Source organism: Lontra canadensis, unplaced genomic scaffold (genome assembly GCF_010015895.1).
Source record: "Lontra canadensis isolate GAN:19392208 unplaced genomic scaffold, GSC_riverotter_1.0 scaffold13, whole genome shotgun sequence".
NCBI lineage: Eukaryota > Metazoa > Chordata > Mammalia > Carnivora > Mustelidae > Lontra > Lontra canadensis.
The window spans coordinates 29,179,465-29,193,702 of NW_022631007.1; the positions used below are offsets into that span (position 1 = coordinate 29,179,465).

The 14,238-nt window shown below is 37.3% G+C and overlaps 1 pseudogene; it reads left to right on the forward strand.

Moving 5' to 3' along the window:
* The first annotated feature begins 389 nt into the window (after positions 1-389).
* On the forward strand, positions 390-1,749 carry LOC116867908 (annotated as a pseudogene).
* Positions 1,750-14,238: the final 12,489 nt, after the last annotated feature.

The window sequence follows — 14,238 nt, forward strand, 5'->3', positions numbered from 1 at the left end:
AAAAAAGACAGACATAAAAGAAAATATATATGACTCTGCTTATATGAAGTCCTAGAAAAGTAAAATATATTGTATAATAGCAAAAATAAAGAAACTGATTATTTTTGGATGGTGAATATTTACAGGATGGGAACATAAAGGAATGGGAACATAAGGGAATTTTTTAGGGTTCCATATGTTTATTGGGGTGATATTTGTCAAAACTTACTGAACTATACACTTAAAATATGTGTATCGGTCCTCAATTTTAACAGACTAAAAAAAAACTGAAAAATGTGGCAACTTTCCAGAACCCTTGCTAAGACACAGAGGAGTGGCAACTATCTGAGCTGCGCCCAGCAACGTGCTCCTTCCCGCTCCCCGACATAGACTTCGGCCGGCTATAGAAAATGGTGAAAGAAACCACTTACTATGATGTTTTGGGGGTCAAACCCAATGCCACCCAAGAAGAACTAAAAAAGGCCTACAGGAAACTGGCCTTGAAGTATCACCCTGATAAGAATCCAAATGAAGGAGAGAAGTTTAAACAGATTTCTCAAGCTTATGAAGTACTCTCTGATGCAAAGAAAAGGGAATTGTTTGACAAAGGAGGGGAACAGGCAATTAAAGAAGGTGGAGCTGGTGGTGGTTTTGGCTACCCCATGGACATCTTTGATATGTTTTTTGGAGAAGGAGGAAGAATGCAGAGAGAAAGGAGAGGTAAAAATGTTGTGCATCAGCTCTCAGTAACCTTAGAAGATTTATATAATGGTGCAACAAGAAAACTAGCTCTGCAAAAGAATGTGATTTGCAATAAATGTCAAGGCCGAGGGGGTAAGAAAGGAGCATCTGAGTGTTGTCCCAATTGCCGAGGTACTGGAATGCAAATAAGAATTCATCAGATAGGACCTGGAATGGTTCAGCAAATTCAATCTGTGTGTATGGAGTGCCAGGGCCATAGGGAACTGATCAGTCCTAAAGATAGATGTAAAAGCTGCAATGGAAGGAAGATAGTTTGAGAGAAGAAGATTCTAGAAGTTCATGTTGACAAAGGCATGAAAGATGGCCAGAAGATAACATTCCATGGTGAAGGAGACCAAGAACCAGGACTGGAACCAGGAGATATTATCATTGTTTTAGATCAGAAGGACCATGCTGTTTTTACTCCGCGAGGAGAAGACCTTTTCATGTGTATGGACATACAGCTGGTTGAAGCACTGTGCGGTTTTCAAAAGACAATATCTACTCTGGACAACTGAACCTTTGTCATCACCTCTCATCCAGGTCAAATTGTCAAGCATGGAGATATCAAGTGTGTGCTAAATGAAGGCATGCCAATTTATCGTAGACCATATGAGAAGGATTGCCTCATCATGAAATTTAAGGTAAACTTTCCCGAGAATGACTTTCTCTTTCCTGATAAACTCTGTTTGCTGGAAAAACTCCTACCTGAGAGGAAGAAAGTAGAAGGGACTGATGAAATGGACCAAGTGGAACTGGTGGACTTTGATCCAAATCAGGAAAGATGGTGCCATTACAATGGGGAAGCATATGAGGATGATGAACATCATCCCAGGGGTGGTGTTCAGTGTCAGACCTCTTAATGGGGCCAGTGAATAACACTGCTGGCATTTTATGTGCAGTAGTGAATGAGTGAAGGACTATAATCATAGCTCACTACTTGTTATTGTTTTTGTTTTAATATTCAACTATAGTAGTGTTTTAAAAGTTAAATGAAGAATAAATTCAAATAGAAAAGCTCTGACTTTGCCCTGTATGTATGATGACTTCAGTGTAGAAGATAAGTTTAATATTTGTAAAAACTACTTTCAAAAAAAAAATCTCCCCTAGCATGTGTTAGGCCATTCCTTGTAATTAATTTCGGTGCTATGTATATGAAACAGCTCAGACTGAAATGCTAGATGTATGTATTGACTTCAGTGTATGACCCTTAATTGTTAAGCTATGAAGTTAAAACTTGTATTTAATTGGCAATCAGACAAAGAATTTGTAGAGAAGTGTTGGTCTATAGTTATGTTAAGTGGGATTCATTGTGATGCCTCTGCATTTATTGCCTCAACTGTTACTTGAAGATGGCATGCTATGTAATTTGGCCTGTGGTATCAGTGATAGAAAGGATACCTCTTTAAAGAAGGGGTTTATCATATGCTGCTGCTTGAGGGCTTGCACTTGTGGAATTGCATTCTCTTCTGTGCCATCTTTTTTTTTTTCTTTCATATATATATATGTATATATATATATATACTGGGTATACTTCTTTTCCTTCTCTTTGGACCATGATAAGCTTCAGAGTAGTGGCTTTGGGAGCCGGGTAACTTAGAGTGAAGAGACATTTACGTGGGGAAGTTAATTTGCATGTATGAGATAGGAAGGTTTTTTTTTTTCCTAAGGTATGTCACAGGCTTACTTTAAATAACTTACGCTCTGAAGTTACTGTATTTTAATGTTGGTAGTATAGCAAATTATGATGAATAGCTTTAATTGTATGTTTAAAAGTCATGTTCACAAGCTTAAATCTCGTTATCAGAATTAAACAATTGGAATGTATGACTATCTCCTTAATATACTGATTACAAAGCAAAAAAAAACAAAAACAAAACAAAACCCCAAAAACTGAAAAATGTAATCAAATATATTTGGGGTTTTTTTAAACCCCTTTTATGTAGATTATTGCTCTAGCTTTTGAGTAGGACATTGGTATGAAAAAGAAAAAAATGAATTATGCTTTCAAGTAGTTTACAATTAAGAGTAATAGGGGTAATTTGGTATGGAAGCCAGTCACAAAAAATCTTGTAGAAATAAGTCCATCATTACCCTTTAACATAACACAACCCCTCTAAAAATATTCTTAACTCTACCTAAAAAAGTTAATCAATTCATATATAACTTTAGACATCAGTTCACTAAATCTCTTTTATAGGTACTTAGCTCAAACTAGTTTAGTATATAAGGATACCTGAAATAGTAGTTAATAACTCTTTATAAATTTCAATTTGTGGGTTATAAAAATACCTTTGTGTTCTACAAATATTGGAGCAGCTTTTTTTCCACATTCCATTGACACACAGAAACTCTCATGACCCTGATCAGTCGCAGGTATAGCAATATAGTTTTTAAGTGGTAGGGACTAATGCAGAAACTGTTTCTATATGCTATGCAATGTATAATGACTGGTTTGGGAATGGGAGAGCAAATCATCACAATTTTATGTTTTTAAGATAATTATCAAAATTTATTTATATTTTTAAAATTAGGAGACATTGGAAGTCTGATGTGGGAGATGTTTAGGTAATCAAGGGTTGACTGTACTTAGTATTACCTCATAGGTGGAAGGCAAATTGTTCTGCTTGTTTACTTAGTCCTTATTGTTCTGCTTGTTTACTTAATCCTTATTGTTCTGCTTGTTTACGTAGTCTGTATTGTTGCAACAACACGCTTTGAAGTTTCTGCAACTCATTATTAAATGGTTTGTTAATGCTATCAGTTAATCCCATGCTTTGAAATCTTACTGCTACATTTAGAAAGAGCAGAAAGGTTATATTAAATGTGAATGTCAGATCTGAACTACAAAGCCATATATGTAAAGGGAAAGCATTGTGTTTAAGGATGACAAGAGGTCCAGGAAAGATCAAACGATAGACGTATTTTCATAATTGGGATGATGATACTATATAATGAGTAAAAATCCAGTGATACATATATATTGTTCAAAATAATATTTTTCTTCATGCACATACTTCTGTAGACACTAAAAAGTAGCGGTCATGAAAAGTGGAAAGAGATGCATATAACTATCTTCTGTTGTATTAGCATGGGAGCTAGAGAAATGTAAGGGGAAGTATAGCAGAGATGATCTAATTATAATTATAAACAGAAAGTGAATTTAGATGAGTTCCCCGTAAGTAGAAAATTATTTAACAACTATTTAAAATATCTGGAAATGGATCCAAGTACATACAGCAGATGAAGAAACATTTATTCGAGGAAATCTAAAATTCAGCATAAACAAGACCTGCACACTACCTCCTACCTCCTAACTCAGAAAGATGGAAATTCCTCTTCAGACAGGTGCAGGGCTTTTTCTCCCACTAGTTACCATTTAAAGGACAATCTTCCATCAGGGCAAGACATTAACATTTCTCATTTTGCCCCCAGCTATTTGTTGCTGATGCTAAATTCAGGGTGAATATGGTGGGATGGGACTTCTTTCTTCAGCCCAGCCCACTTACGGAATAGGGGCTCTAGTGAGGGCATGGTATTGTTGAGAATTCTGGGACCCCAGTTATCCTTGGCCCAGCTTATAAAGTAGTGATTTTGTACTGGGAGAGGTAAGCTCAGAAGATATGAGCCTCCTGGAGCCCCTGCATTGAGGTCTCAGCTACTGAAGTAGGGGTGTCACTCACAGAGAAAACATGTTAATTGTCCTCACTCTCAGTGCCATAGTTAAGGCTCAGAAATTTTGCCTGGGGATAGAAAAGGCCATATAAGAGATAGTTCCTACTTTCTTTCATAAGGAATTGACTTCCATTTGCAACAGAATATGAAGAAGTTCAAGCCTAAAGACAATCTTAAAAACAGCGGAGATTGTGGTGAAAGGGAATTAGGAGGAAATTGGTATATTTATTGGACATACGTAGGTTAACTATATGCCAGCTAGTTTGCCTAACATCACGGGGGAAAGAGACAACTGCAGGGAGTTGTCTGGAGTCTGAAAAAATCTCAGACACTGACTCAGGAACAATCTCTTCAAAGAGGTTCAAATTGTATTGATTTAAGTGTGTGGAGCAAATTTTTCCCTAGGGAATTTTTACAAACAAGAGGAAAGTTAGTAAAATCTGGGTGTGGTCAGGGGAAAAGATAAGTCAAAGAGAATCCAGTCTGTGAAGACAGGGAAAGGTGGGTGTTTTGTCTAATGTGCAGACACTGACACAGAGAATCAAGGAAAATTAGGAAACAGGGAAATACATTCCAAATAAAAGAGCAGGATAAATCCCCAGAATCCAAGAATGGAAGAAAGTATTTGCCAATCATTTATCCTGATAAGGCGCTAATATCTTAGACTATATAAGGAACTCTTACAACTCCAACAATAAAAAGACAATCCAACTAAAAAATGGGCAAAAATTCTGAGTAGATATTTCTCTGAAGAAGATATACAAGTGTCTAGAAGTTGCTTGAAAAAATGTTCAACATTATTAAGTATCAGAGAAATGTAAATCCAAACCACGATGAGATACCATTTCCCACACATTAGGATGGCCAGAATCAAAAAGTCGGCTAATAACAAGTGCTGCATGAATATGGAAAATTCAGAACCCTTGCACACTGCTGATGGGGATGTAAAATTGTGCATCCATTCTGGAAAACAGTCTGACAGTTCCCACAATGGTTAAATATGGAGTTATAACATGACCCAGTAATTCCAGTCCTTGGTACATACTAAAAAGAAATTAAAACATATATCCACACAAACACTTGTATGGGAACATTTATAGCAGCAGGGGATAGGAGAAGAGTAAATGAAGCAAGATGGGATTGGGAGGGAGATAAACCATAAGTGACTCTTAATCTCACAAAACAAACTGAGGGTTGCTGGGGGGAGGAGGGTTGGGAGGGGGGGTGGGGTTATTATGGACATTGGGGAGGGTATGTGCTATGGTGAGTGTGGTGAAGTGTGTAAACCTGGCGATTCACAGACCTGTACCCCTGGGGAAAAAAATATATGTTTATAAAAAAGAAAATTAAAAAAAAATAAAAAAGTTAAAAAAAATTAAATAAATAAATAAATAAATAAATATAATAGCTAAAAAGTGGAAATATCCCAAATGTCCATCAACTGATGAATGGGTAATCCAAAATGGTATATCTATACAGTGGAATTTTATTCAGCCATAAAAAGGAATGAAGTACTGAAACATGTCACAACAAGGATGAACCTTCAAAACATTATACTACGAGGAAAAAGTCAGTTACAAAAGACCACATATTATATGAGTCCGTTTATATGAAATGTGCAGAATAGGCAAATGTATAGAGTAAGAAAGTAGATTCTTTGGTGCTTAGGGCTGGGGGCGGGAGGATGGGAGAATAGGTGGGTGATAGCTACAGGCTGAGGTGCTTCTTTTTGAGGTGATGGTCATTTTCTAAAATTGACCATGATGCTAGTTGCATATATTTATGAATATAGTAAAATCCACTGAGTCGTATATTTAAATGTGTGAATCTGTGGTATGTGAATCATATCTCACAGCTATTTTTTTAAAAAAGCAATAGATATTACCTTTTGCACTTATGACACAAGTCAAGAAAGTCCACTTGCTTTGAAACTAAGTGTCAGATACTATCATCATTTTTAACCTCAAAACTGAAAATAGTTGTTTTGATACTAAACAGGGGCAATCAGAGAATAAAAATCATCAAATAGCCTAACCAGAATGAATTGCTGTCTGTAGACTAAAAATAGCACCTACTTTATTTCCTTCCCTAAAAATTACAAACCCTATGAATGAGAGGATACACTGGAAATGGTTGGTCACAGGATTATAGAATGTTAGGGCAGGAAGGAAAACTCGGAGAGAATCTCTATGGGGATATTCCACATGAGGAATCTAAGACATAGGTCCCCAAATGCCTAACATCACATAGTAAATTTATGGCATCACTGACCATGGAGCTTTTCATTTTGATCCCCTGTCCCAGTCAAATAATTGTTGAAGCTGGAAAGTAAATGTACAGATGGAATGCAGAGACAGATACAAATGAATTTTCACACATCCTCCAAATAGTAGGAACTCATGCTCCATCCAAGGAGAGCAGCAAGTAGAATTCATGCCCCATCCAAGGAGAGCAGCAAGTAGAATTCATGCTCCATCCAAGGAGAGCAGCATGACTTAGCCCCTATCAATGGTCTAAAGGTAGGACTGCAGGTTCATTGGTTTTTCACCTTCAGAGTTGCAAGAGACACTAGAAATCCAGATTCCTATACGACATCTTCTGATTTTTAAATTTGAATAAATTTAAAGATACACATATGTATCTAGGTTTTGATCTAACGTCTGGCTGTCTTTGACCTCTAGAAGTTTTTTTCTTTAGATCATTCCCTGGATTTTTTCCTCTGCCTTGAATTATCTCAACAAAGAAGATTCAATTTGGGTTTCGGTGTTGTCATGAGAGGGATAAGAAATAGAAAGAACACATTCTTGTAGGACACACCCAAAGAGTGTTTATCTGTGATTCACTATTAGTTAAAAAAGAAGACTCTATTACTTAGATATCTATTACTTAAGATCCCATAAAGTTCAATTTCTCCCCAGTGGTACATTTTTATTAAATGAGTAGCCACCAAGGAGTTATATGAAAAGAAACAGGTTCCTACTTAGCTTTATTTTTCTCAACTGCTTTAAATCTTTGGAGTCAATATGTTGACTTCCTTCTGGAAAAGTCTTTTGTAGACATCAGAAATTGTTTTAAAACCTTAGGTAAGATGTAGAAAGATATTTTGTTACAATTTAAAAATTCTTATACAGGATATGGATATCCACAGCCATACTAGACAGTTTAGCTTTATCTGCTATCAGATTTAGATCAATAAAATTGCTAATATTTCAGAAAACATTTCAAAGAGATTTTGTGAAATTAGAGAAATGATTCTCTAATGTGAATGGATTCATTACTAAGAAAACTTCTAGCACCTAAAATAAGCAAAAGAGATATAGGAGGAAGAAATAGAGGACTTTCATTCTATTCAAATCAAGTTGTTTTCAGACTTGGAGACTGTGAAGCTCCTCTGCATTTATCCTAGAATACCAAACCTTATATGACAGGGTAGTTGGGAAACTGGGTAGTGCTATATCCTGAAGCAGAAACAAGTGAATGTGTCATAATCCTTTATTTCATGGAATCCATTGTATTAGAGTATGCTGTCCACCAAGTAAAGGTTGATTTTATAAACTCATTTTTTTAAGGCCAAAACCCCTTTAGAATAAGAAAATATTCCTTGGTTCTGTCTACTGGGGCAAAAGAAATTCTTCTATCTTATGATAAATTCCTGTATTGCACATTGCTTTAGAAAGTCAGCCAATTTCTGGCCTCTAAAAAATTTTTCCAGTAACTTCTTGAGTCCACTCCTTGAATACGCAGATCTGCCTGATTCAGTAAAAAATGTCATCAATCAGGCTTGTGCAGTAAATAATAGTGTAGAGATCGTTCCCTGAACAACAGTGAATGATTGTCCCAACACACAACATTCAGGATTATTAGATGAGAAGTAAAGAATTCTGGAAAGATGGATTACGCCGACTAGCTGCAGGCAGGTGACTCATGCTTGCTAGTGGTGGAAAGCATGTCGTGGGGAAATGGCTAAAATAAAATGAATATGAAGTTCACATTGCTTTTATTCAACAAATATAAGTGAATACAGAGATGACCAACACATGGTTGTCAACTTTTAAAAGGCTCCACTTTTCGCATACCATAAAGTCACAACTCATAAAAGGTAATAAAGTATTTTCTCTAAGATTTTTTTTTTTAACTTTGGAGTCAATTTGAAGTTTTTTTGTATAACATATACAAATTATATCAACATGCTCATATATCACTTACGAAGCTCCTTTGAAGAAATTAGGTCTATAAAGTTCCAGTTATAACGGTGTTCTTCCTTGTTCTTAAAGGCGATCTTGTCCATATGGAAAACTTCTTTTTTTTTTTTCTTAAGATTTTATTTATTTTTTCAGAGAGAGAGCATAAGCAGGGCAAGTGGTAAGCAGAGGGAGAAGCAGACTCCCTGCTGAGCAGGGAGCCCGATGTTGAACTTGATCCCAGGACCCTGGGATCATGACCTGAGCTGAAGGCAGACACTTAACTGAGCCACTGAGGCATCCCCATGTGGCAAACTTCTAATCAACCTTCGAGACTCCGTTTATTTGTCACCTCCCCCGATTTTGCTTCTTTTCCTCTACTTAGGAGGATGTATTGCGCTTCCAGCTTTGTGCCTGTAGTAATAGTATTAGCAATAATAGCTCACAGTTATCATGCACTTTCTATATGCCAAGGACTGTTCTAAGAGGTAAGTAATTAATTCTTATAAAACTGTATGAGACAGGTGTTATTCTTCTGCCTGTTGTACTTATGAGGAACATGAGGCATGGAGAGGCTATATGTGTTGCCCAGGCTCACACAATGAGTGAGTGGCAGAGCTGTGATACAGACACAGGAGGTTGCCCCCAACCACTGTGCGATGTCCCCACTTTGTCCCACTGTGCAATGTAGATGCACTCATCTACATCCATCACATAGTATTAAGTTAGTGTTCAAGAGTCTACTTCATTGCCAACCATGTTCTCTGTAAAATTAGGGCTGTTCCTCATTGGTATTTGAGTGCCCAGGGTCCAGAAAATCCAAAGAAAGATAGCTGTTTAGGTCAAAGCATAGATTTGCCATTTGCCATCCTTAGCAATGTTTTAGCTCTTGCATTCTTTCCAAAGTGGTACTTTATTAATCCAAAGTACTCTTTTTTTAACAGCTCGCATTCGAGATGCATCTTGAAAGAAACAGTGCTTCACTGAGATTTTATTGCCATTCCTCCAAATTGTCCCATTGCTAAAGAAAGGCCATGCAGTTTCCTCACTCTTAGAGCCATGAGCCACCATGTAGAAGACCGTCTACTCTCAGGCTGCCACCCTGGAGGTGCCATGAGTAGGCATTCTAGATTACAGACAGCTGAGTTCAGTTTTCCAACCATCCCGCCAAGGCGGAAGTGAAGGATTCTTGGGTCTTCTAGACCAGTTCATTCACTAGTTGAACACCACTGAGTGATTTGATTTAATGCCCTGCTGTAGCCATCTTGGAATTCTTAATTTTTGAACAAGAGACCCTTCATTTTCATTTTGCATTGGACCCAACAAATTTTTTAGATTACTCTAATTGCATCATTGGATCACACTTCATTATATATTCTTTGAAACTGGTTTCTCTTCTCTCTTGTTCATTACTCTTATCTCCTCACCTTGACTGTTGGCAGTGTCTTAAAGATGGACTCACCTTACACTAGTTAGAATGGCAAAAATTGACAAGACAAGAAATAACAAATGTTGGACAGATGGTGGAGGAAGGGGTACCCTCTTACACTGTTGGTGGGAATGCAAGTTGGGACAGCCACTTTGGAAAACAGTGTGGAGGTTCCTCAAAAAATTAAAAATAGAACTACCCTATGACCCAGCAATTGCACTCCTGGGTATTTACCCTAAAGATACAGATGTAGTAAAAAGAAGGACCATATGCACCCCAATATTCATAGCAGCAATGTCCACAATAGCCAAACTGTGGAAAGAGTTGATATGACCTTCAACAGATGAATGGATAAAGAAGATGTTGTCCATATACACAATGGAATATCACTCAGTCATCAGAAAGGATGAATACCCAACATCTGGATCAACATGGTTGGAACTGGAGATTATGCTAAGTGAAATAAGTCAAGCAGAGAAAGACAATTATCATATGGTTTCACTCATTCCTGGAACACAAGGAATAACATGGAGGACATTAGGAGAAGGAAGGGAAAAATGAAAGGGGGGAAATCATGGGGAGACGAACTATGAGAGACTATGGATTCCAGGAACCAAACTGAGAGTTTTAGAGGGGAGGAGGTGGGGGATAGGTGAGCCCAGTGATGGGTATTAAGGAGGGTATGGATTGCATGGAGCACTAGGTGTTAAATGCAAACGATGGATCATGGAACACTACATCAAAAACTAATGATGTACTGTACAGTGGATAACATAACATAATAAAAAAAATTAAAAAATAAAAGACAGACTCAGTGTCTTCCTCTACCTCCACAACTCCTCATCAGTCCTAGGTATAGGTACTTAGACAATATGTTTTGAGAGACTTGGCATAGGAGAGTAAATGGCATTCTTAGTGTATGTAGTCTTCAGTGGAACATGCAAAGGTCAGCAGAAGAGCCATTAAATCTGTTTACTTGCTTTTCTCCAAGATACACTTTCTGCTTGGGTGTCCTGGTGACCCATTGGTGTCAGATTAAGCAGAGGACAGATGTAAACAAAAGCTATGTGTAGGCCCCAACATGAAGGTTTACAAAGAGGGTTTTTACCCTCTCTCTACTCCATTTTTCTTGTAGCCCCAATTGATGAGCTTTATGACTGTGTAGGGTTCAAATCAAGCATGTTAATTATGCTCTTTGGAAAGTGACTACGTAGAGTGGTCTTACAAAGCAAATTAGTTTTAGAAATACCAATTAAAAAGGCACTGAAGTAAGTCTGTTGCTTTAATTATCTTACCTTCTAAAAACAAAATTTAGAAATAGTATTTCTTATAAAAAGAAATATCACTAATGCAAATAGAGCTCTTATCATAAATGTTAACAGAAAATAATGAGAATAGCATAAGCTGAAATGCTAGAGTTCAAGGAAGAGAGGGGAAAAGAAGAGAAGGTGTTTGGTTATGTAAAGGCAAGAGCAGTTAAGGTTTCCCTGTCACTTTAAATGTTTACCTAAAATGCTGTTATATATGTTAACAATCTCATTTTTTTAAAGATTTCCCTTATTTATTTGTTTATTTATTTGAGAAAGAGTGCAAGCATGAGCAGCTGGAAGAGGCAGAGAGAGAAGCAGACACCCTGCTGAGCAGGAAGCCTGACCCTGGCCAGGTTCCAAGACCCTGAGATCATGACCTAAGCCAAAGGCAGACACAAAACGGACTGAGGCACCCAGATACACCTCAATCTCATTTTTTTTTAAGATTTTATTTATTTATTTGACAGACAGACATCACAAGTAGGCAGAGAGGCAGGCAGAGAGAGAGAGAGGAGGAAGCAGGCTCCCTGCAGAGCACAGAGCCTGATGTGGGGCTCGATCCCAGGACCCTGGGATCATGACCCAAGCGGAAGGCAGAGGCTTTAACCCACTGAGCCACCCAGGTGCCCCCTCAATCTCGTTTTTTAACCCCTTGGTAACATGAAAAAACAAAAAACAATAACAAGTAAGTTTTTTGCTTTAGAGGTCAGTTTCTGGAACAGTGAAATATTTTTGGTAGGTGAGGTTAAGGAGGGTCTTATCTAGGCCTTATCTCCTGGGATACTACATTTATGAATGAAGTGAGGGCTTGCATAACTTTCAGAGAAATAATACATGTAACTAGAGTACTTAATGTCTAAGGCATCTGATTCTAGCACAAAAGGATTCATTCTGCCCTTCATTTATTTCTTCGCCAAATATTCAAGAGCCTAGTCTATACCTGGAAAGAGTCTAGGCCCTGAGAGAAATACTGGAATATTAATATGGTTCTATACCTTCTGTGCATTTCTGGTGATGAAAATAACTTTTTCTTTGTACTTTTCCCGTTTGTAGAAATGTGGAGGACAGTTAAACCCAGCCAGCAATGAAAATTCAGTAACATCTGTGGTTCATGTTTTTACTTATTCACAAGTCACTGTTTACCAAATTTGTTCAATGACAATCCCATGCCTGACCTGACAAAAATACTCTTTGTCCTAGTTAAAGGAATGATCCACTCTAGCATTTTTAAAACAATACACCGTTTTACCCAAGAGATTACGGTTTAGGTTTTCATGACAAAGGAAGCACCCTGTGTGCGTGTTTGAATAGTACTACCTGTTGGAACTTGTAATGCTTTTGCTTGAAACTCTTCAGAATTCAAAATTTAAACTTTCCTCTAGTCACACGAGAGCTGTTCTGAGCACTGCCAAGAAAATAATGACAAGATCCTCTGTCCCTGCCACCCAGACATTTCTGAGCCCAGCTTCAAGGAGAAACAGCTTTCCACACCAGCAGCTGAAGCATGTTGTGTCAACAAGTTGGAATGTGCCTGATTTCACTTTGCAGTGTCCACTGGAACCCCAACCTCGGCAGGATGACTGTTTAACGTGCACAGTTACTTGGGAGTAATGGTAATACCCTTGCAGGGTGCTTGGATGGGAAACAGCTGTCAGATGTGAAGCCACTGTTACATGTGGTTATTCTAGATGGGTTCACTGACTTCTGATTCTGTTCCTGTTGGTTAACTAGAAGGAGGAATGAAATATATTCTTCTTTGAAAAACAATTACATATATATATATATATATAGATAGATAGATAGATAGATCGATCGATCTATATATATCTTTCTGGGCAGGACAAGTTCAAGGAAAAAGAGTAATGGTCACACCCCGTTATTTGGAGAAATTCAGTAGTTTGGCCCTAGAAAACTGGAATTCACCATAAATTTACAGTCATCATGGTGTAGGGATTGTTTTTGGAATTCTGACTGTTCTGGCACAGAAAGGGCCACAGACTGACTTTATTTCTTTATTCAGTCTGTCTAACCTGCTCCCACCAGCTGGTTCAGAAAACATAGAGACAAGTAATTTTAAAGGAAATGGCTTATATTCTTTAAATTTGTAATTGACAATTCCATAGGGAAATAGGGAGGAGATCATGGAAAATAATGGGGCCAATCACAATGATGAAAAATGGGAAGGGTAAAAAGTCACTTAATTTATCTTAAATAAATAAGAAAATAGTAGAAAAAACAGATGTCATTAATTGTATTTTCTGATCCCTTATGGTTATAATAAATAAGAGGGAAGTGAAACTCAAAACACAATATTGTATTTTTATCTATCTATCTACCATCTATCTATTTTGGTCCTCTTCTATGATTCACCTTGTCACACTCCAAGGACTCCTTTGCCTTTGGTTAGACAAGTACAAGTTTTCATTCATTCTCTCATGTTTTTGAGCATTTTTAAATGATAGCTGAGTTATGAGTCATTGCCAAGCTCTTCGGCATCATTATACCAAAAGCACATAACATGTTTTCTACCTGTCGATGTAAATTATTGCCTGCATGTAGAACTCCAGGAATGATTTGGCTTCCTGCCCACATAAATGACTTCTCATCGTTCAGGTTTCAATCTAATGCCAGTATGTACCGTAAGATGTATGTTCAATCCTACAAATGAGTTGCATGTGCATTTCAATTTCAGAAAACCTGGCCTGAATTTTAAAAGAAAACATTTGGGATCTATTGTATTAGAGGTACTTACAATGTAAGATCAAAAATAGTGGTAGACTTTGGGTACTATACCAAATTTTATTTTATTTTATTTTATTTCATTATTTTTAAAAAGATTTTATTTTTTCATTTGACAGAGAAAGCGCAGCGAGAGAGGGAACACAGCAGGAGAGTGGGAGAGGGAGAAGCAGGCTCTCTGCTA